Here is a 24,375-nt window from a genome sequence, read left to right as displayed (position 1 = left end):
CCTGCATATTGACGAGGAGTGGCAAAAACCAATGGAGAGACGGTGGGAAAAGAGATGGACAAAATGATTTTATTATTATATATTTTTTGTAAGAATAAAAAATGAAATTTACAATCATTGATGATTTTTATTCTAACTAAGATTAAAGTTACTCAAAAATTACTATTAATGCAAACATTTGATTTTTTTCCAGTTTTATCCACCAATTTCCCCAACTGTCACATGGCAGCAAAAAGTGAAAATTGGCACTCCCTTCCCCTGGATTCGATGACTTGTTGAAATATTTTCCCATGAGCTTCCCACGTGGACTTTGGACGTCCCCCTCTGCACAGGACGAACCGAGGTTGAACTTTAAATTATTATCGAACAAGGCCAGCTCCGGCACAGCACGGCCCCATAAATTAAATTGCAGATTTATTTGCTTATACACACCACCACCACCACTACCAGTAGAACGAGGCAGAGTGTGTGTAGTATGCTGCAATTGGGTAATGCGTTTCGATGTGCGACACCGGAAATTTATGCACTCATTTCCGGCTTTGCGTGGGAAAATTTTCGCAGGGAAATGATCACTTGATTAATATAATCGATGACCCAAATTTATGATGTTTGGAAGCAAACCGGAAGAGCAGATCGAGAGGCGCATTTTCGCATTTGATGAATTATTGGATTATGTGCTGTGATTTGTCGGCGAGGTATGGAGCCTTTTGATTTAAAAAAAAAAGAAGATTTTAAATAATAAAGCCATAAATCATAACCCAACACCATTACATTCAACTTGTGCAACTTGAGCGCACTAATTTTTGAAAGCTTTTTGGAAATCCTTCCAAATGACCAAATGACAGTGAGAGATTTCAGTCTAGGGCATGTTGATACCGCTGAAACAGCTTTTCACTAATGCTCATCATTTGTTAGCTCCTAAATCTGCGTGGCATTTGCTCATTCTAGTCGCAAGTTGCAAGCCATGCAATTTCATTACGGAACAAAAAAACTATCATCAACCCTGTAAAGGCACCATAAAATAATACTGCAGATGAAGATATCTACTTTTGAATATGTAAAAAGGGTATTAAAAGCAATTTGTAAATTTGTATGAAAAACGTTGAAACGCGTTTGAATCACAAAAACTATAATACTTTATATTATTTATTAAAATGAAAAAAAAATAAAAAAAAGCAACAAGTCGACCAATTTTGTCCCTTCGGAAAAAAAACTAATAAAGACGGCCATTTTTATCAGATAGGTCAAGAATCTTTTTTTTTAATTCATAAAAAGAAAGCTTTTAAAATATTTTGGTCAATCATGCCGTTAGAAATGTTGGTAATATCGCGTACAATAAAATCAACAATTTTAACATAATTTTAGAACTCTATAATAATAATAAAATAACAAAGCCAATGTATGCCAAAGCAATATTTTTGAACCAACTAGCATCTTGATTGCTTAGTAGTTTTATTTCGGCATTCACCGCAACCAATAAGCAAAAGCTAATCATTCGCCGAGCTACCGTGGCCGTAAGGTTACGGGTTTCGCCTCGTAAGCGGCAGGTGACGGGTTCGGTTCCTGTCTGGCTCGGCAAAGTCAGATCCCTTAAAAGAGTAAATCTGCTCACTGGGAATACTGACCGGTAGGGGATGGCTTTCGACTAGCAGCGTGCTGGGTTTCCTATCCAGAGGTCGTGAGTTCGATTCTCGAACCGGGATGATAAAGTTAAAAAAAAAAGAAATTAGATGACTCTCTGGTTGTCAATATCCAAGGGGCCGTCGAGGAAGAGAATCATCAGTTTACAGAACGATGCAAAATGAAGACTCGATTGAAAATATTTTTTCTTGATACCCAGCTATGGGAGAGAATCATGGCAACGTCCATCAAACAAAAACAAACTAATGTCAAACACCCTTCAAAGCTTCGTTTCGCCAAGAAAAATGTCTATGCAAGCCATGAGAAAGTGTAATTATTGACAACCGGAAGAGATTTTTAAAGCAAACAGAATCCAGAGACCGTCGAGGAAGAGATCCTTCAAACAAGGGAAAATATCGAGGAATGAAGATAATTGAAGTATGCAGATTGAAGGGACTGAAGAATTCATCGATAGATGGAGAATTATTGATATCGAGAACATCGACAGCCAGAGAGTCGACTGTGACAAGGTATTATGCTTCTGACATAAAACCTGGTGAAAATAAAAGCCAACTGGCTTTCAATAAGGTTTTATGGAAGTTTTGATAAAGGCTTTAATGCCAGATGACAATGCCATGCCTAACGGTTTTATCGCATGCTTCTTTAAAACCAAGGGTATTGTAGCTGTCAAATGCCATTAGGCATGCAAAAAGCTCACATAAAACCATAAGCTCCCAAAGGAGCATTTAACGCAGCCAAAAAGCAATGCTTAAATGTGGCGTTAAACACGTGGTCTAATTGAATATGATTGACCTGACCGCCATATTTGCAGAAAAAAAGCATAAATTTGTTTAAAATTTGATGAAAACACACATATATGATGATTATTTATTTATTTTGAGGCCGAAACGTCGGTGAAGTAGAGAAAATCTGTTTTTCTTTTTCGACAAGACTGCTCGCCAAAACCAGAAAGATTAAAAATAATCAGTCGTTGCGAACCCGGTTTTTAGTTTTTTTTAAGTAAATAATCAATTCACAATTTCGTAACCTAATAGAGTTTTGGAGTACCTTTCAACTATGATTTGTACTATAGTTCATTTTGATGTAATTGGATATTCTAACAATAGATTTGCCAAGAGAAGGAAAAATTATTTCAAATTTTTTTTTTCGAAATTTGCATAGGAAAAGGATGGAAATAGAAAAGCTTAAAACTAGATCACAGTCTTTTGACGTCGAAAAACTTCGCTGCACAAGGTAGCTTATCCGTTGTAGATATACTTCATCATAAGCTCGCTCAGAGCTTGGAATTGTTCTGCCTTGTTTCGGCAGGCACGAAAGCGCGTGAGCATCTCTCCAGCAAGAGCGAAAAATTCGGAAAGCGTGAAGAGATCATCTCCGGTAACGTCTGCTTGTCCCGGTGAACTAGCGCACGAACCTCCCCAACCGGGAGGAAACGCTGTATTGGCTGATAGAACCGCTCCGCCGCCAGCTGATGTAGCGGTTGAGCTCGATTTCTTCAAAGGTTGGCGGGACGCTGGCGCATTCTTCTTCTTGTCCTGCTCCTCAAGGCACTTTTCCGCGCGGCAAAGCCGCGGAAATTTGCCGTGTGGTTTCCACCGCAGTTCGCGCACTTGACGCGCGCTTTGTGCTGCTGGGCGTTTTCCCCCAGCTGGTCTTTCCGCGGATTCTTCGTGTAGAATCGCCACGTCACGAAGAAGCCGTCCAGTGCTTTGATCCACCGTAGGTCCTGGATTTTGACGGACCCACGATCGAAGTACAGGAGGTACAAGGTGTACGTACCTGTCACCGTTGTCGATTTCGAGAGCACTTTTGCTCTCGAGGCTTAACCTTGACGTCAGGTTTACTTCCAGGACGGAGATCGGGCGGTCCGGATATCCCTGAAGGACTATCTTTACTGGGACCTTCTCTGCCGTTTTACGGCGATATGATCTATACGCCATTTTGGACATTTTCAATTTTATTGTACAGTCTGATAAAGAATCTTAAAAGCTACCTCCTGACGAAAGATTTTTTCAAAAAACTGCTCTGGGGCCCATTTTATTAAGCAAACAAATAATGATGTATACGCCAATTTTACTCATCATGATGTATGTAGGGGAGAGTGGGGAGACTTGATCCCCTTTTTTTGTATCGCACATAACTCTGTCAATTTCTCACACAACTATGATCTTTTTGCATGAACTAAAAGCTTAAACATTCAACTATGTTTGGCTGATAAGGGTATTTCATCAGATAAACTCTTCGAATAATGCCAAGCTTTTTAAAAAAATATTTTAAACCGGCATTTACAAAATGTTGGGGGTAATTTGATCCCCCTTTCAACATTTTGAAGAAATCTGAAACAAAATGTTTCTTATTCATCCAAACTTTTAATTTTCTATAAGATACAGCAATTTCACATTAAACCTGTACGTTTGTGTTCAAAATATAACAAGTTTAGCATGTAAAATATTTAAAAACTTAAAATTTTCTTTTTTAGACCAAAATTGAGCATGTTTACAAAAGCTGGTAATTTTTGTTTACAAAACTTTTGAAAAATGGTTCAAACTGCAGTTAGTTATGTACAACTATACTAAAGGAAACTATGTACGAAAACCCAGCCAAATTATTTAATCTTGAGGCTGATTCCAGTGACTGTAAAAATGCAGGGATCAAGTCTCCCTTAACGCACTTTTTTAAACAATTGATTGTAAAAATAGTATGACGATAAATTTAACGTCAAATGCGTAAGGGTTTTGGAGTTTATATGTTTATCAAACAATTCATGTATGAAAAATATTTTTTTGAATAAGTTTTGAGTGTTTTCTATACTAAACAAAACAAAGAAAAAAGATCTCTTGGAAGTTTTTTGCAGCACTTCTTAGAAAAATGTGTGTAACTCAATCCAAACATTTTTTAAATTTTTTCTTTGTTTTCTACAATGAGTTTTAGTCAATTTCACACAACTTTCTAGAACAAAGCTAATTGTTTTACCCACATGCTGACGAGATACAGGCTTGGGATCAAGTCTTCCCGGGGATCAAGTCTCCCCACTCTCCCCTATACATTGAGAATTGATAGAAGTCAAATTTAATACTGTTTGAATGTTGATTTGAGGTTGTGGGACCAAATCAAGACTGGGCAATATTTTATTACATTATTTCGATTTCATTCTTAAGGGGACGTCCATTAGGTATCATCCATACAGTACGTCACGTTCTGAGGGAAGAAGGGGGTTTTGAGCAAGCGTGACATTGCGTGTTAAAAGCATAGGGAAATCGTGACAAAGGGGGGTGGAGTAAATTTTGGCTGATGTTAATGTGACGTACTTAATGGATGACACCTTATCCACATCCACGTAGACACTTTTTTGAAAATTCTAGACCCACCCACCTCGCTTGCTGACAATTGATCATGCAAAAAATGTGTTTATGGAGCATAGACAATCGCTAAGGGAGCGTTCTTTTATTACGTAACGCAAAAAATCGGATTTTTAGACCCCCCCTCGTAACAACATTTCCATACAAATTTTAAATTTTTTTGTATGGAGCGTAACACGGCCTCCGACCCCCCTCCCCCCAACTGCGTTACGTAATAAAAGAACGCTCCCTAATACCTCCCCCCCCTCCCTTAAAGTATCCACGTGGACAATGCATTACGGGATCCACTCAGCTATCAAAATAGCTGGCACAAAAAATAAAGCCAGCTTTGATCGCTTTGATCGAGCAATGTATACATACTAGGATGTAACAAAACCACACTTTTTTGCGGGCATTTCAGAGGATGATCCCCTAGGTGTACTGAGTCAGAATCCCAAATATGAGCTCGATTGGTTGCGACAAGACCTGGCGCTCCGGCTTCAAAGTTTAAATGGGATTTAACCCGTAAAATCGGTGCGTTTTGGTTTTTTCCATTTTTGAGGCCTTCGACGATTTTTGGATTTTTCAAAAACCTCATGAGCTTATAGTTTAAGTTTCAGGGCACAACTTTGCCGAAGACTGTGATGAGATTTGATAATTAGTACTGCTTGTACAATGATTTGAAAATAAAAAAACTTTTTGCTATTAATTTGTTTGATTAGTATTGGCAACACTTTCTTTGAACGCGCGCATCCAGAGCCAGGCGTCGTAACTATAGCAGCGAGAAAACATCCAGCGTACAGCGGTCAAAGTTTGACACATGGAAAGAAAATGCTTTATTTGGATGTCGTGCTTATGTTTTCGATGGTGCCGGAGGATTTGATCACCGGTGCTGCTCTTTTAATCTGTCGTAGATTCCGGTATTCTATTTGGCAGTGAATCGCAGGATTTAGTTCTAAGCTCACCTGGTCCTGTCTCCGTGTGGATCTTTTTCGTCGCGACCAATTGTGGTGCTGGGGGCCATGTTAGCGAACCTATGCTCGAACAAAGTGCAATTGGTGTCTAATGAATTCGCAAAATATCTAGCCAGAGAAGTCTGCTGTATGAAAATAGTGTTTACTAATGTTGTCAATGCAATACATTAATTTGTTTATGACCGATTATATTGCCAAATTGCCATAACACTTTGATTGATTACAAAGCGAGTGAAAACTCTCACTAAAATGCGTGTCTCTCGAAATATCTTCCGGAATACGGAATATTTAAAATGCACACAACATCCGTGCGTAATAAAGCGCTTTCAAGACAGCCGCGTTAGGTTGCACTCGAACAAGGTTTAGAATCGGTTCCAACTGAACCCTGAGAGTCAACCGGAGAGCTTCTTGCAGTTCCAAAAGAACTTTCGTTCTCAACAATCACAACAACAAAAACAACAACACGACGCTGGACAAATACATGCCGACGCATCGCGACGCACCGTAGCATGCGTTGCACACCCTTACCAAAAATCATGATTTTTTGAGTTCCAAATCCCACTTTTCATACGAATTTTTCAGTTCAACCCATATAACCATTTTTATGGTTGTAGTACCTGAACTCAAAAAATCGTATGAAAAGTGGGATTTGGAACTCAAAAAATCATGATTTTTGGTAAGGGTGCATAGTTTGCCGAAAGCGCGCATCTAAAACGAGTGTTGCCAGAACATGTTTTACGTTATCAGAAAAACAAGAGAAAAGATTTTGTAAATTCTGTACCATTTTTCTGAGCGGTCAAATCTCTTCGCAGTCTTCGGCAAAGTTGTACCCTGGAACACAAACTATAAGCTCATGAGGTTTTTGAAAAATCCAAAAATCGTTGAAGGCCTCAAAAAGGGCAAAAACCAAAACGCACCGATTTTACGGGTTAAATCCCATTTAAACTTTGAAGCCGGAGCGCCAGGTCCTGTCGCAACCAATCGAGCTCATATTTGGGATTCTGACTCAGTACACCTAGGGGATCATCCCCTGAAATGCCCGCAAAAAAGTGTGGTTTTGTTACATCCTAATACATACATCATTGGGGAGGAAAAGTAGTGATTTTTTATTGCTATTTTTTCGGCCAAATGATGTTTGTGGTTTAAAATCGCAGAGAATAGGAAAAAACAAGAAATTTTGTAGGGGCCACATTTTTATTGTACTTTTTAACAGTTTCTACAGAGCAGACCTCAAATTAGTCATTTTAAATCAGGGGTGCTCAAAGTTCTTGGATGCCGGGCCAAATTTGAAACTCAAATCAGCTTGCGGGCCAAATGCTTAATATAATTAATAAAAAAATAAATAAATTTCGTTATTTTAATTTAAATGACTAAAAATTACATCAATAAGTTGAAGATTATTAAAATCTCTGTTATATTTTGAAAATTTTTGCTATTTGAAAATAATACAAAACCAAAAATTACAGTTTAATCAGTTTTATTGTTTTAATAGTTCTGTTAAAAAATGGGAATAAGTTGAATGTGCTTGTGTATTTATGGAAATTGCATGTATACTATTGAAAATAGTGACATAAAATCTGATAACAATGTGTTTATCTTTAAATTAAGTGTAACTCATGAAAAATCGTTTTTGTGAGCGCAAAATAAATGCAAAAAAATATGTAAAAATTGAAATTATATGCCAGAATTTCAACAATTCACATTCAATATTAGCGAAAAAAAATTTGTGGTGCATTGCCGAACATTTTAAAAGACAGCAGTCTCATTCCTTCGATTTCAACAATAATTTGTCTGCCTGAATCAGATCGTAGCCAAGCATTCGTTTCGTTATTCGTTATCCAACTTTTATGAGTTTGAATCCTAAGGTGGAAAAAAGGATTCTAAGTACAAAGTAAGTCATATTTGAACGTTTCATAAATCATTTCCGGAAATGTTTGATGAATGTTTTCTTGAATTTCACTAAATATTTTCGCTCACATTGTAATTATATTATAATATTTGCATCGTATAAAAAAGATCACAATGTGGATAAACCATTAGTTTTGGATCAACAAAAATAAAAAAAAATTGCATAAAAAGGTTTTGAATCAACATTCATTTAAAAAAATATAAATAAATCATTATACAAATGATCAAAGGGCCAATTTACATGATCATTCAAAATGAGTCCGCGGGCCACAAAAAATCACCTCGCGGGCCACGTTTGACCCGCGGGCCATACTTTGGTCACCCCTGTTTTAAATTGAAAAAATGAATAAAAACAGAAAATCGTGTCTACAGCAAAATCACCTCAATGGCGTATACATCATATCGCCGTAAAACGGCAGTTCTCTGCTGGGTCAAATGTAAAAAACTTGAAGTTTCGCAACTTCAACTTTTTCACTACCATGTCAAAATTCAGTTTCTTGTATGTTATCACTGAAGTTTTACTAATTTTAAGACAATATTGGAATCGTTTTTCACAAGAAAATTATATTTTTTTAAACTAGTTTAACTAAAAAGTAGGCATTCAACAGGTTCCCCGACGATTCTGGTGGCTAGTTCCTGGTCCTAGTCCGGGTTTGTAAACGTAGCACTTTATCGTTTCCCATCGTCGTTAGAAGATAATCTTCCCTTCGTCGTCACTCACTTTACATTTAGTCCAGCAGCTACGGTAACATTTGAGACTAGCTTTTACTGAAAGAGGCAGCCTGGAGGATTTGCGTTTCCAAAGCTGCAGTGCATAATGGCGCAGTACTAGTCAGTTTATCCTCGAAACGGATCTTTTGATGAATTGAAGGTATTTTGTGGGAAGCCAGCAAGGCAGCGGCGTTGAGTGATGAGCTTAACCAGATGGGTAGAGTTTTTTGGTTTGGTAAGACTTTTTAGTGAAATTAATTTGTCTACTTTCTTTTTGAATCTGAATCAATTTTTCATTCATTAAATTCCAACACAACAAAACGTCCTTGTAAGCAATTTACACCCCCGTCAGGAGTGAAACAAGTCAACGAACTTCTTATAAGGTACATGTAAGCTGTCACGCTGTGTCCTGAGGAATAATTAATGCGAATTGAGAGAACGCGGAACTGCGCTCCCAACTCGATGAATGTTTAATCAATCTTCTTCGACGGGTTGGCTGGCTGTTGGGTGGTTGGTCGATGTCGGTAAACGTCGAAAGTGCATTAGCTTGTTCGCGAATAGTTTCGTCGCAAACACTGCTTTGGTGGTGCAATTGTGGGGAGAATTGTTTTTCTCGCGTTTGCGTTATTTTTTTTTTTTTTTTTTTTTTTGTGGTGACGAAAAGTTTGATCTTTGGGTGAAAATGAGTAACGACAGTTACTTCAAAAGTAACAGTAATTGAGATTCAGCCAAAGTGTTTTCAACATTAGGAAAATTTTAAAATCGTTTCAAACATAAGGATCCCAAAACTTAAACCAAACAATTATAATTAAAATCATTCATTTTCTGAAAAGAATTGATCTACCTTTGAATTGAAATAGTGTGACAACACGAGATTTCCCGGGCATAGTGTATTTAAATATGTGTTTGAAATTATTTTAAAACTCAACAAATAAAAATAAACTCCCGAACTAAAGGCTAGTTCTTCAACCAGACTAGGAAATTCAAAAACCAAAGCCCCAACCCTTCGTGGCAGCATCATCGACTAATCCGTAATCCATCAGTAGGGAGCATACGCACGACATCCGACCCGACGGTCCGGTCGTGACACGCCAGGAAACCCCCCGGAATAGTTTCAGCCTAGGAGGTGGTGTCTAGACTCAATCAATCATCCGAGGGGTTAAAATAAATCCCGACAATTTAATCCCGTCGCTATTTCCGCCAAAAATTAATTTCGCCACCAGACCGGGACTTCCAGGAACGCACTACGGGAATGTCTGCGGTACGGCCGCAGATTCGATTCCGAGCCCGATCGAAATCACTGGCCATCATCGTCCGGGACGATTACGGAGGAAAAGAAAAGGGATAAACATCCGCTCACGATGCGGTGATTGTGATTTGGCCAGCCAACCGGAATGTCCCTCATATTCCACCGAGCCGCTCTATGACAGGTCGAGGATTAGCCAGCCTCATCCGAAGGGGACGTCGCGCGCAATCTGGCAAATTGCACGTGGGGCACCCTCGGTCAGTTATTAGGGTGTATAAGTTAACTAAACTGAACAAAAAATCAAAAATCGACGAAGCAATTTCGAAATGAATTTGAATGATACATAAATTTGTTCCAAATGTGAAGACCACCCTAGTATTGTGTCACTACTATCAGAGCACTCTGGATTGCGGACTTCATAGACCAAGGCCAACAGGATTAATGGTCGGATGAATCGACCGGGCAGACGTGCCATTGGAGTTGGTGGTGCTTATAGGTTAAACCGTGGGTTGGGGGGTCATGCAAACTTCACTGCGCCCGGTGATATGCGATGCGTAGGTGTAATTTGTCTGGAGTGCAACAGCTATGACAAAATATGATCGGGATTGCAAGTGGGATGGGTCCATTGGGGTTTAGTGGATGCCAAAGTCATTAAAAAATATAATAAAAATTGACATACAAATTATTTAAACATAATTCTTACAGTAATAAAATTTGAATAGGGTAGGGTAGTCATCAATGAGACACTTTTGGTTTTTAACATTCAACGATTTTTATATTATTTTCATCAGCATGTTTTAATGAGCTTTTTGTTGCATTTTCTTTCTTTTAATGTGTTCTAACATTGACCAAAATATGAGATCGATCCGACCTCTACAGTCAGAGCTATCCAACTGTCTCATTGTAGACGCACTTGGCAGGAACAATGAGACAGGTGGGGAACAATGAGACACTCTACGAAAATCAATACTTTTCTTGTAAAACATCATGTTTTGGTATTGTTCCATTGCAGGTGACTTGGCTTGAACATTTTAAAGCAATTTTGCCAACTTGAAACTTCAAGTAACAAAAGTTATACTAAAAAGTATTTAAATTTAGTAAAATCCATTTATTTATACCAAATAACTTTATATTTTTGACTAAATGAAGTCAAAACTCAATAAATATGCCAAAAATCACTTCCAATTCATGTTTCGATGGATTTCCCTAGATTTTGAAAAGTTTAATGAAGAAAAATCAAAGTGCCTCATTGTTACCCATGGGCTGAAAAGAGTGGGAAACAATGAGACAGCCCTGGATTCTGCGTATATTCTTAATTTTGGTCAAATCTAATGAAAGGCCATTGTAGCCCAACTCATGCCCTATGAAATGACGAAAGAAATTTGGAGAAATATTAGTTTTTGTTTTATTGGCAGCCTATGAGCGAAAATGTAATTTTCTGTCATAATTTACTTTTACACCCAAAAATCAAACATTTATGAATAACTTTGCAAGGGAGCGTCCATAACCAAAGCCACTATTATGGCAGACGTGTATCCAGTAGACACACCTTTCCCCAAAATATGAGCCTGATTGGTTGATACTACGACGAGAGCCATTTTATCATTGTTCCCCGTGTCTCATTGATGACTACTCTACCCTACTTTAAAAATGTTTTTAAAATCAGTGTTTTTATTTAGGCCACAATTTTTTAATAAGATTATTTGTATTAGATAAGTTCGTTACTGAGAATTTTAGGACAAAACTATCAGTACATAAAGTTGGAAAAAATAACTTTTTATTCCTTCTGTTCGCTCTTCCAGCTGTCTTCGGACACTTTAAAAACACGAATAAACGAACAAAGCTGCGCGAACACTAAAACAACTTTATTCCGTTCGAAAAGACGCGTTGTTACCCGGTTGGTAGTTTATTGGGATCTGAATAATACTAATTCTGCTGCTGCTGTTGAGGGTCCCGCGATCGAGTACGATCGGGGAGAGAAATGCCTTTTCGCTCCTGCGAGCAATTATCAGCTGTCCAGAAGGGACAGAAAGACTGCAGTTTGCCTGTGCTAGAGTAAGAGAGTGCGATCTGTGGATCACGTTTGTGCCCTATCAGCAAACATTCTTCTCGTGTACAAACACCTTCAAAAACGATATCGAAATTATTGCATATGTGTAAATTGACTAAGAAACATATGAATACAATTTTTTTTGAACGTCTATTTTTTCCTCACATTATATGCACATTTATAAGTACAGGCTCGATTTTCCGTAGTCCTCAGAAAAATTTCACTTCAGATAGTCGAATTTTTTTTCTTTGTCATAGGACGTTGCACATATTTTTCAAAGTTATTTATTTTTTATTGTCGAACTTGAATATGACCCCTAAACTGCCCTAGATCGCATAAATGTCCCATATGCATTTTCATCGAATTTGAGGTGGCCTCGACTGTTTGCCTAGTCCGGACGGTTCATTTTGTTCGCGAACTTCAGATTAGTTTTTTTCGGTGAAATTGTAAAGTTTGTGCCGTGGAAAATATCTCATTCTGTGCGTGTGAATGATTGTAGTGCGGGAATGGTGAAGTTTTCAAGAGTTTCCGCGGAAATAGTGTGTTTTTTTAGATAAAATAAATTTGGTTCGAGTGTTTCCAAGATGGAAGCTTTTATAAGCAGAGCCGAGATTGCAGTGGTTTGGTGTATTGGTGTAAAGGAAAAGGCCTATCTGCCAGCTTTGCATCTCTTTCGTGGTGGTGCAGCGCGAAGTTGTGGGTTAGAGCGAGACGGGAAGCGCGGGCAATCATTGAGTTTTGTTTGTGTGCGTGCGGTGTTGTCGGCCACGTTCTTAATGATTAGAGCAAGAGCGGACGATGTGTCATCATCGTGCTCGTTGGTGATTTCCAGGAGAGAGAAGTCATCAGAAGCAGACTGTTGGTTGCATGTGTTGCTGATAGTGAAACGAGAGTCGACAGTTTGAGAGCAACTTTGGTGAGCCCGTTTAGAGAGGAATAAGTGGCGAAAAGAGATGAGGTGCTGATAACGGGCTCGATTCGATCGTCAGTCGTTGTTAAAATAAGTTTTTTTGGTGTGAAAAACTCAAAAATCCGACTGCAAATTTCGCAGAAGTGATGCGTGGTTAAGAGAAATAAGAAGAGCAACTTCAACTCGAGCTTTTTTGAAGAATTGTGAACTGTGAAACGGGTGTAAAAGAAAACATGGGACTCAGCGTTTAGGTCTCGGGGAGCATGATTGTTGTTTGCAGCGAAAGTTGTGTGAAGGGAAAGAGGAGTGAAAGAAGAAGGAAGAGAGAAGGGGAAATATGCATGTGTGTTGTCCTGCTCCTCAGAAAGAGGAAGCAAGAGAGAACGGTTGTGAGAGTGCCCCTGGAATGACGTCTGATCGAGGTGTGTTGCTGAAAGAAATGTCATGGGGTGAAGCTGTGTGTGTGATGCGATGATTGCCACAGACAAGTGGAAATATTTTTTGTTTTTAACTTTAAGAAAATGACGAGGAAATTAAACAAATTGTATTCTTTTTGAGAGGGGAAAGTGAGACATGAAAAAGTGTTGAAAAATGAAACAGAGAAGAAATGCCAACTCAAGAGTCTTTGAACATGAATCGCTTCATTGATCAAAGCCAACGAACATCGACGCAAGAGGATCCCTCAAATTTGGTGAGCTCGTTCTATGTTGTGTGTGTGCAAATGCGTGTTTGAATCAGAGTGGATAGTGGGCCACGAATTATAATTTCTATGCATTTTCTTTCAGGATAACGTAAATGACAAATATTTTCTTTTTATTAGTACAGTTTTTTACGCGTCGGTTAAACTTTAGGATTTTTACGATCAATTCGATTTTTTTTTTAAATATAAATATGCTGATTAATCCCATTACACAAAAAATAATTAAATTCTAACTAATTAAATGCTTTTGAATCGGTCGTTTTAATTTAAATTCTAACTCTCGCATTTAAATAAAACAAATGAACAAATAAATATTTGATGTTCACTCCGCATTTCTGTAAGAGTTTAAATTTTAGATTCTAATTATGCGTTAAATCATTTTTAACCTCGAATTTCGCTTAAACACACAATAATTTATAGAAAAATATATAAACTTCGCATTACTCTTACAGTCAATAGCTAGAGTTTAACAGCAGACATGTTAAAACTGTGTTTAATCGGCATTGTTTTTACCTGAGGAAATGGTTGGTTTAGTATTACTACAGACAATTTAATCATGCACGGCTTCGTCGCGTTGTATCTGCCGTGGCTTTAAATCGAATATATATAAATCATGCATCTTTTATACTGTACAATCATCTGTATAAGTTTAATAATCAAAAAACTAAATCTACTTGACTCGCCCGTAATACCTTTCGGGGTATATCCTAGGGTTCTACCTCTCCTACTAACATTGAGTCCAAAACCTCCCTACAAACATCTATACCACTAAGGTGACGTAGGGGTCCCTGCGCACTTTAGATAGGTGTTTACTAACATTCCTTCATTTCCCCGAGGATAGCTTGGACCCGGCGTGGACCCCCTTATGCCCTGGGCTGTATTACACACTCATCAAAAGATGAAGACATGGTATCTCCCGTGTTGGATTATTGTTCCGGATGAGGGTCTAACACAACCACACCAAACAGTGGGATAAGCGTTGTGGAGCCTTCCGGTGGTGGGGCGTCCTCCAAATGCTAATGCTGATGCATATGCATTTTCATCGAATTTGAGTTATTGATGCAGATTGGTTCAAAATCGTGTGCTTTTTCAAGCAAGCCTACAACATCAAGTATTTTGTTCTAGAAATCATGAGGAAATCCAGTTTTTTCGGGAAAACTTAACATGTAGCCTTATGTGTAGGACAAACTTCAAATGAGTTTTTCTCAGCTTGCTGCTTTTGCATATGGGACATTTATGCGAACATGGGCAGTAAACTACTCTAAAAAGTATTAAATTTTTTGAATCCAATATGGCAGCCAAAACGGAAAAACCATTTTTTAACTACATAAACTTTAACTCAATTTTTTTACAATTTCTGTTGAATAAAAATTTAATTGCAATAAATTGCAATCAGTTCATTTAAATTACATTACAGATTGTTGGGGTTCATTTCAGCTATATATTCCCACCCCATCCACCCGACTGCGTTACGTAATAAAAGAAAACTCCCTTATGTCCTAGACTTAAGTATTTCACTGAAAAAAAAATTAGCACTTGATTTTAAACTCTTTCTAACCTATTCTAACTAATTTTACAATGATTACATTTATTTTTGCCTTCTTCTGATGTACTTAGGAAAGGCTAAAAAATAACTTTTTGAAATAAGACCTCCAAATTAAAATACTTAAAAATGAAACTGAGTAATTCTCTAAGAAATCGGCCAATTTCGACCATTTATATTTTTTGTATTTTTTTTTTTTTATTTGGCTAAAACTTGGTGGGGGCCGTCTCTACGACCAAAGAAGCCATTATGTGTAATTGGTTCACCCATACAATTATGGCAGCTGTCCATACAAAATTAGTACGAAAACACTAGAAAATCTATAATTTTTGAAGGATTTTTTCAATCAATTTGATGTCTTCGGCAAAGTTGATGTTGACTGTTCAGAAAAAATAGGTACACGGAAAAAAATGATTCCGATTTTTAATTAACTTTTTTTTAAACTTAATTTCCCAAAATTTATATTTTTTGATTTTTAAGATGTTTGTAAATATTTTAGGGAACCAAAACCCGCAACTTTTAAGCCATAGAGAGGTGTGGTAAAAAAATGAGTTATGAAAAAAGTGGTTTTTGGAAAAAATCGAAATTCCATACATTTTTTTTACCTAATTTTTTATATAAATCAGAATCGAAAAGAACATTACAGATTTCTTGATTTGAAGATATAACCACCGAAAGTTTGATTTCAGTGAAATATTTGCAGTTTTTCAATTTGATAAAATAGTTACCATGAGTGACCATTTCTGAAAATATTGTAAAATATATAATCTATATATATAAAAAATTTCGACGGTTTTGTTCGAACGCGAATCAGTTGATAACGGAAAGTCGGATCGGAGCGCTCTTTGTTGCGTTGGGTTCGTATAAGCCCAAGGAAGGTTCTTACGCCAAAAAGTTACAACTTTGGCCACTCTGGAACCGATTCCGGAAAATCTGCAGATTGTATGGGAAAAGTTACGTCAAATAATATTTTGATCACAGGAGGCTGAATAAGCAAAAAAGTTAAAAACGTCAACAAACGGAAAAAGGCAGAACGAAGTTTGACGGGTAAGGCTTGTTTGCTATAAAATTGTCTAAGAGACATTGAAGATTGGACCTCTGGTTGCTGAGATATGCTTAAAAAAGGCGACTTAAAAAAAATAAATAGGTAAAAAAAAAATTTCCAAGTCTAACAAACAACCCTCCATTTTCTAATGCCGATGTCTAAGCAACTAATGGTCCAATTTTCAATGTTAACAAATGAAACATTCGTAAAATTTTGCGATTTTTTCGAAAACAATATTTTGTAATGTTGAACAAAATGTTAGTCTTGCTTCATTTTTTTAAATATTGAATATTTTAAATTTTGCTTTCATGCTTGATAATAATATAAATTTTGCAACACAGTGTGCAAAATATAAGTCATGGTGTTTTTCGAATTATGTTTGGCCAATGCAAATTTTATAAAATGTTTTTGTCTTATTCCCTGCTATATAAATTGCCAAATCAAATGAAAAATAAATAAAAAAATATAAGTCTCACATATGCAGCTTATTTAACCCCGTTTCACTGCTGGTCTAGCCAACACAAATTTAGACGGATGGAAATGCCATTGAAACTCGATTATGGAGCGCTTATTTTAGTCATCATTCCATATCACTGAAATTAAAATCGTCCTGAGCTCAGATAAAATATGTTTAATCAAACATTGCCAGAACTGCACGAAATATTCAAATTTCAATCGGAAACAACCCTGAATTCCAAATCCCGTTCCACAACTTAATTTAATCTCCTCAACTAATAGCCCGGCCAGGAATATCTCCAACGGCAGATCGTCCTTTGATTTGAATCAACCCACCTAGCCGCAGCCACCCACCACCCACAATCATGCTGATTGAACGAGCAGCAGCCGTCCAGTTAACTGACCGCTGCCAACCTCGGATTGCATTCCGGTGGCCACCCCGAAAATTAAATCCACTTCTCACGTCCCATCGTCGTCGCAGGTCGTCACCAATTTGAAATCTACTTTCAATCATCCACTTTTTTCCTTCTTTCTTTTTTTTTTTTTTTTTATTGCAGCTGGTGATTTCATTTATTCATCTCACGCGGACGGGAGCTTACAGAGAAAAAGAAGCTTTGAGTTTTTCTAGTAAAGTCCAGTTTGGCAGTGTTGCGCGTTGAAATGAAGAAAAGAAAGCTGTTCAGTGGATTTTTTTACTTTTTTTTTCTTCCAATGTAGATCTCACCCGATACTAGTGGGAAAAATCTCTCCTGATTTGCTTCACTGGATATCGAGGACTTTGTAGTACCAGGCTCTCTGCTAGACTTGGGGATGCTGTGGAACGGAGATAATCTAGTTGAGACTTTGATGTTTTCCCTCCCTTCACTGCTGCTGGTGTTGTTGCCAGTTTGATTGAATCGATTCCGAGCAGGATGAATGGATTTTTGTGTTGTGTTTTGCATCCTTGCACAAGTGGAATAACAAATCTGACTGGGAGATAATCGGATCAACTGTAGAGAACAATTTTGTTTTGGTTTGAAGGTAACAAATGGAGTTTGGAATAAGATTAATTACTTGGAAAATAAGCACCTGATATTTTTATATCTATATTATCAGTTAAATTTCACCTTAACTTGACCAAATTTACGACAACACTTTGGTAATTGAATAATGCTTTCACTTAACCAACTTACTGAAAAATATTTTCCCATCAAATCTTACCCTTGTAATAACCATAAACTGTCCAATACTTGGCCAACCAGCCCCAAAATGGGTTTACATCAAAACAACTAGAAAATGTACTCCCACGCACGAAACAGCCTACCCACCCCAAAAACCATCCCACCCATAAGAGTGGTCCAGTTTGGCGGGGAGCGTAAGAGGTGGAGGACATTATCACCGTTAAGAAGCTTAGAGGTCAAGAGAGCTTTCTTTTCGTCACTCGTACCCGGGGTCGGTCTTGAAGTGATGCCGATGGTCGGAAATGGGTTATGGTCAGTAATGTTGATCGCCTTTTTTTTTGCTAGCAAATGTGGTGGCATGGAGAGAAAATCCAGCTCAAGTGTAGCGTTAAAGTTCAGCCGGAAAAGTTAAGTGCAATGCAAATTTAAATTGAAGTTGTAGGTGGTAAGAAGGACAACTATACTAAAAGGTACACGGAAGAATTAAATTTCACAATTACAGTAGTTGTTCGGTAACTGGGCGTTGTTTAACTGGGCTGCTTTTTAACTGGGCGCTCGATAACTGGGCCGTAGCCCAGTTAAAAAGCAGACAAACGTCACAAAACCAAAACAAACCAAAATGACCGAAAGGTTAATGGATGCAAAAATCATATTCAATAAATCAATAATATTTGACCTGATTATTATTATTTTAACTAAAAAAGGTCAATACAATGTTGACTTTAATTAATAATGTAGAATTGAATGTGCAATAAATAAGTACTTCAGTGAAATTTTCTTAAAGTGAACCGTTTCCAAGTAATAGTCATTTTAAGGTTACTGTAAAATATTCGAAGTTTTTTTTTAATATTTAAAAATAGTGCTCATGCTTGGCAAATTTTTGAAAAACATATTTTCGAAGAGCTGAAATTTTTTTGGTACAGATTGTTTTAACTTTGCATGGCAATTTATCAGGAACTTTAAAAGGCTATTTCATTAAAGTTCAACCAAGTAAAAAAAGGCAAATTTTCTCAGCTCTTCGAACATATTTTTTTCATATAACGGGGACTTTTTCGAATTGAAACCTGCTTCTTATTTTTTAAGAATCTTAAAAAGAGGAATTGCATTCAAATCACGATTTTATCAAAACATAATAGAGCGGTCAACTTTTTTTGCCTTTTCTGAAATTTTCAGAAAAGATGGCGTTTTCTGTCCCTAAAACTGTGAATAAATAAAAAAATCAAATCAAATTATTTTTTTATGTTGGGAATCAATTAAAAACTACAGCAAAAAATCCTTACCTTACCTTTTCCAAGACACCAAATCGGTCAAAAAATTACAGATTTTTGAATTTTTTCAGACCATATATGGACAGTACAGCTACTTCATTTCTATGAACAATAATATGAACAAACTGATGATGGAAAAAGGCTTATTTGGGCATACGGAAGGAACCCAAAAAAACACCAGGTTTAAAAAATACATTTTTTTTTTTTTGAAAAAGGCTAATTGCGTACAGAGTTTCCAAACTAGAAATTTTTAGATTCAAAATCAAACTGTCGATCGAAAAAGACTTTACAATTTTTAGGATAAAGTGCACAATTTTCAAGTTAAATGCATTCTAAGGTTAAAATTTTTGAAAAATTTAATTTTTTTGCTATTTAAAATTATTTCCTAAAAGCACCTCATATATGAAAATATATTTTCGAAAAGCTGGGAAAATTTAATTGTTTTGAATTGTTCGTCGCTTTTCATAATTATTTTATTATAATCAGCCGAACATTTCAAAATGTCCACAAAAATAACTTTAGCCATTTTTCATGCTAAACATGATTTTAAAAAATTGTGGTCCAAATTTCAACATTTTCTAGCAGCAGAATTCAAAATAATCGTTGTATTGGTTTCCATAGAAAGATAACAGTTATCGTCAATTTTGGCAGCTTTGGTTTATGAGCAGTTCTCTCAGATTTCGGTCATTCGATTTTTTTTGTATTTTTTAAACCGGCTGAAACTTTTTTGGTGCCTTCGGTATGCCCAAAGAAGCCATTTGACATCATTAATTTGTCCATACAATTTTCCATACAAATTTGGCAGCTGTCCATACAAACATGATGTATGTAAATTCAAAAATATGTATCTGATCGATTTGATGTCTTCGGCAAAGTTGTAGGTTTGGATAAGGACTACACTGAAAAAAAAATGATACACCGTAAAAAAAAAATTGGTGATTTTTTATTTAACTTTTTGTCACTAAAACTTATTTTGCAAAAAAACACAATTTATATATTTTTTTTTTGATATGTTTTAGAGGGCATCAAATGCCAACTTTTCAGAAATTTTCAGGTTGTGCAAAAAATCTTTGACCGAGTTATGAATTTTTGAATCAATACTGATTTTTTCAATAAATCGAAATATTGGTCGCAAAAATTTTTCAACTTCATTTTTCAATGTAAAATCACTGCTTTCGAAAAAAATATTTTTGAAAAGCTGAGAAAATTCTCTATATTTTGCTTCTTAGAACTTTGTCGATACGACCCTTAGTTTCTGAGATATTGCCATGCAAAGGTTTAAAACAGAAAAATTGAAGTTTTTTAAGTCTCACCCAAACAACCCACCATTTTCTAATGTCGATATCTCAACAACTATTGGTCCGATTTTCAATGTTAAAATATGAAACATTCGTGAAATTTTCCGATCTATTCGAAAAAAATATTTTCAAAATTTTTAAATCAAGACTAACATTTTAAAAGGGCGTAATATTGAATGTTTTGCCCTTAGTAGCTGAGATATCGACATTAAAAAATGGTGGGTTGTTTGGGTGAGACTTAGAAAACTTCAATTTTTCTATGTTTAAACCTTTGCATGGCAATGTCTCAGCAACTAAGAGTCGTTTCGACAGTGTTTTTGCAAAATAAGTTTTAGTGACAAAAAATTAAATAAAAAATTACCAAATTTTTTTTTACGGTGTATCATTTTTTTTCAGTGTAGTTCAGTTGTAGTACCTACAACTTTGCCGAAGACACCAAATCGATCAAAAAATTCCTTCAAAAGATACAGATTTTTGAATTTTCATACATCATGTTTGTATGGACAGCTGCCAAATTTGTATGGAAAATTATATAGACAAACTAATGATGCCAAATGGCTTCTTTGGGCATACCGAAGGCACCAAAAAAGTTTCAGCAAGATTAAAAAATACAAAAATTAAAATTGAAGAAAAAAGACCGATTTCGTAGAGAATTGCTCTTGTACAAAAATTGTACGTAAACATTCGAAAATCTTTTGCCGATTTTTAAATTATCATTTTATTCACAAAAAATCAAATTCCTAAAATCCATGTCTTTATATATGTTTTAGGGAACAAAACCGCAACTTTTGAACCATAGAGAAGTATGGACAAAAATTTAGCCGTCAAATATTTTTTTGAAAAAAAATGCAAATTTCTAGTCAAACAACTGTTTTTTATGTAAAATCAAATAAATTGCCCCTTTTTTAAGCTAATAGCCACATAAAGTATAATTCTAACTGACAAAATCCAGTTTTTCGATATTTAAAATAGTGTCATGATTGTCCATTCTCAAAATATTTTTTTTGAAAAATTCAGAAATTTTTTAATAAAGTTTTACATCAAAAACTTAAGTCACAATATTTTTTCCAAAAAATATGTTTTTTATGTAAAATCAAATAAATTGCACCTTTTTCAAGCTAATAGCCACATAAAGTATAATTCTAACTGACAAAATCCAGTTTTTCGATATTTAAATAGTGTCATGACTGTCCATTCTCAAAAAAAAATTTTGGGAAAAAAACAGAAATTTTTTAATAAAGTTTTACATCAAAAACTTAAGTCACAATATTTTTTCCAAAAAACACATTTTTTTTTCAAAAAATCTAAAAAAAACTAGTCGGCAAAATGTTTGTCCATACTTTTCTTTGGCTCAAAAGTAGTCCCCTAAACCATATAAAAAAAATTCAAATAATAAATGCGTAATTTGGAAAAATTGAATTTTTATATGAACAGCTGTCTAAGTGTATGGAGACTTGTATGGGTGAACCAATGCCACAAAATGGTTTCCTTGGTCATAGAGAAAGCCCCCAAAAAGTTTGAGCCGTATAAAAAAATACAAAAAATTTATATGATCCAAATCGACTGATTGCGTAGAGAATGTCTGACATACAATGTTTGTATGATTTATTCTATTTTTAAACTGTTTCTGGCATTACGATGATCGACTCTCGCCAAGTAAGACTATGTTTTGACCATAGTATCTGCGGGTTAATTTCAATCGATTCGCCAATCGCCATGGACTCACCCCCAACCATAGAGTGATGCTTCCCGAAGGATCGCCAGATAAGGTGCAGCAGTTACGAAAAAACTTACTTAATCCACCTATGTGGTTGGAGCCTTCCTCACTCTTTACCAACAATGGCTGTACACATCTATTTGTTAGATCCGGAATAAAAAAGTACACCAATATCACTTAAGGGGCCATATCTCGAGACAGGGTTGCCAGATCTTCAATGTTTCGTTGGAAAGGTTTTTTGATAACCAACTATGTGTCGGATGGTGGATCCGAAGGTTTTTCGATTACCTAACCAACGATGTTAGGTTCTGGATCCGGACATCGTTTACATACATTTAAGTGAGATCCGGCTTCAAAAAAGTACATAAATATCACTTAAATGGTCATAACTCAAGACAAGGTTGCCAGATCTTCAATGTTGTGGACTCGTTGAAAAGGTTTTTTGATTACCTAACCAACGATGGGTCGGGTTTTGGATCCGGACATAGTTTACATACATTTATGTGAGATCCGGCTTCAAAAAAGTACATAAATATCACTTAAATGGTCATTACTCAAGACAAGACAGTGTTGCCAGATCTTCAATGATTGCCAGTGTTGCCAGATCTTCAATGATGTGGATTCGTTGGAAAGGGTTTTCGATTACCTAACCAAAGATGGGTCGGGTTCTGGATCCGGACATAGTTTACATACATTTATGTGAGATCCGGCTTCAAAAAAGTACATAAATATCACTTAAATGGTCATTACTCAAGACAGGGTTGCCAGATCTTCAATGATGTGGACTCGTTGGAAAGGATTTTCGATTACCTAACCAACGATGGGTCGGGTTGTGGATCCGGACATCGTTTACATACATTTAAGTGAGATCCGGCTTCAAAAAAGTACATAAATATCACTTAAATGGTCATAACTCGAGACAGGGTTGCCAGATCTTCAATGTTGTAGACTCGTTGGAAAGGGTTTTCGATTACCTAACCAACGATGGGTCGGGTTGTGGATCCGGACATCGTTTACATACATTTAAGTGAGATCCGGCTTCAAAAAAGTACATAAATATCACTTAAATGGTCATAACTCAAGACAGGGTTGCCAGATCTTCAATGTTGTAGACTCGTTGGAAAGGATTTTTGATTACCTAACCAACGATGGGTCGGATGATGGATCCGGACATCGTTTACATGCATTTAAATGAGATCCGGATATATGTGAAAACACATTTTTATACATAACTTTTGAACTAGTTATCGAAACTTCAAAAAAATCAATAGCGATGTATGGGACCATAAATCAAGTCGAATGCGACCGGTTTGATCAAAATCGGTTCAGCCAGTGCTGAGAAAACTCAGTGAGAATTTTGGTCACATACATACATACACACACATACACACACACATACACACACACATACACACACACATACACACACACAGACATTTGTTCAGTTTTCGATTCTGAGTCGATATGTATACATGAAGGTGGGTCTTTGAGCTTTTAATAAAAAGTTCATTTTTAGAGCAGGATTATAGCCTTACCTCAGTGAGGAAGGCAAAATGGCCTGATTTTTTTGAGGAAAAGCTTTCAGCCCGTAATGGTGGGCGGTGAATCGTTATGTTTTTCACCCTCGTGAAGGCCTAAACAAGAATTTAGTGATACTTGGGCGAAAGTGCTCCAAAGAGGGAAAACTTTCGAAATCAGCTCGAATAAAATTGATGTAGTGGCTGGTGAAATTATGCTTCCTGACTATAATATTAAGATATATCTTAAAAACAAGGACACTAAACTAACCTTCCCGAAGGATCTCGACTTTGTGTCAGCAAAACAGCTCCCCAGCTCGGTGTTTGCCGGAACGATGTGCTAGTTTTACGATCCTGCCTCTTACTGAAGCCGACGTGATACAATCGAAGGGCCATTTGCAGTAAACGCATGTCGGATTATCCCGGTGGAGGGAGCTTCCAAAATCTTCCTTCCTTCGAATCATATTTAATCACTGTTTATGGCAAAATTTATTGTGTCACGTCAACGGCACCCATAAAAAGCGAGGTGTCCCTTTCTGACCCCCAACCCTCACCAGAATTGAGTTTTACTGGTCCGGAGAGGAGACCCAGAACGGCAGATTTAACCTCCCCAGGTTTACGACGACGACGACGAACTCATCGTAAATCGTATCGCCATATGATAGGAGAATTATTATTGTCCGGAGTCGCAATGTGCAATGTCAATGTCATCACGGAACTTTAACACTGGCCGGGGAGACAATTCGAAGCTTTGGCATTGACGTTTCGAACACAAAAGACGTCGTTTCTGATATGCTGGTATTTTACGAACTTGGGCAAGGGAGCATCTTGGCTTTGGATTTTTGGTGGAGAATTGCTTGATGATAGCATTTATAGCTTGGCTTACGATTCTT

The 24,375-nt window shown here is 36.6% G+C and overlaps 1 protein-coding gene across 1 annotated transcript in view; it reads right to left on the bottom strand.

Moving 5' to 3' along the window:
• Window positions 1-24,375, bottom strand: part of LOC120428233 (zinc finger protein 39-like) — a 487,119-nt gene that overhangs the window by 152,471 nt on the left and 310,273 nt on the right. The gene's annotated exons all lie outside the window — the stretch shown is intronic.

Source organism: Culex pipiens, chromosome 2 (genome assembly GCF_016801865.2).
Source record: "Culex pipiens pallens isolate TS chromosome 2, TS_CPP_V2, whole genome shotgun sequence".
Taxonomy (NCBI): domain Eukaryota; kingdom Metazoa; phylum Arthropoda; class Insecta; order Diptera; family Culicidae; genus Culex; species Culex pipiens.
The sequence above is the reverse complement of the archived record's forward strand: the minus strand, read 5'-3'. Positions and strand labels throughout refer to the sequence as shown.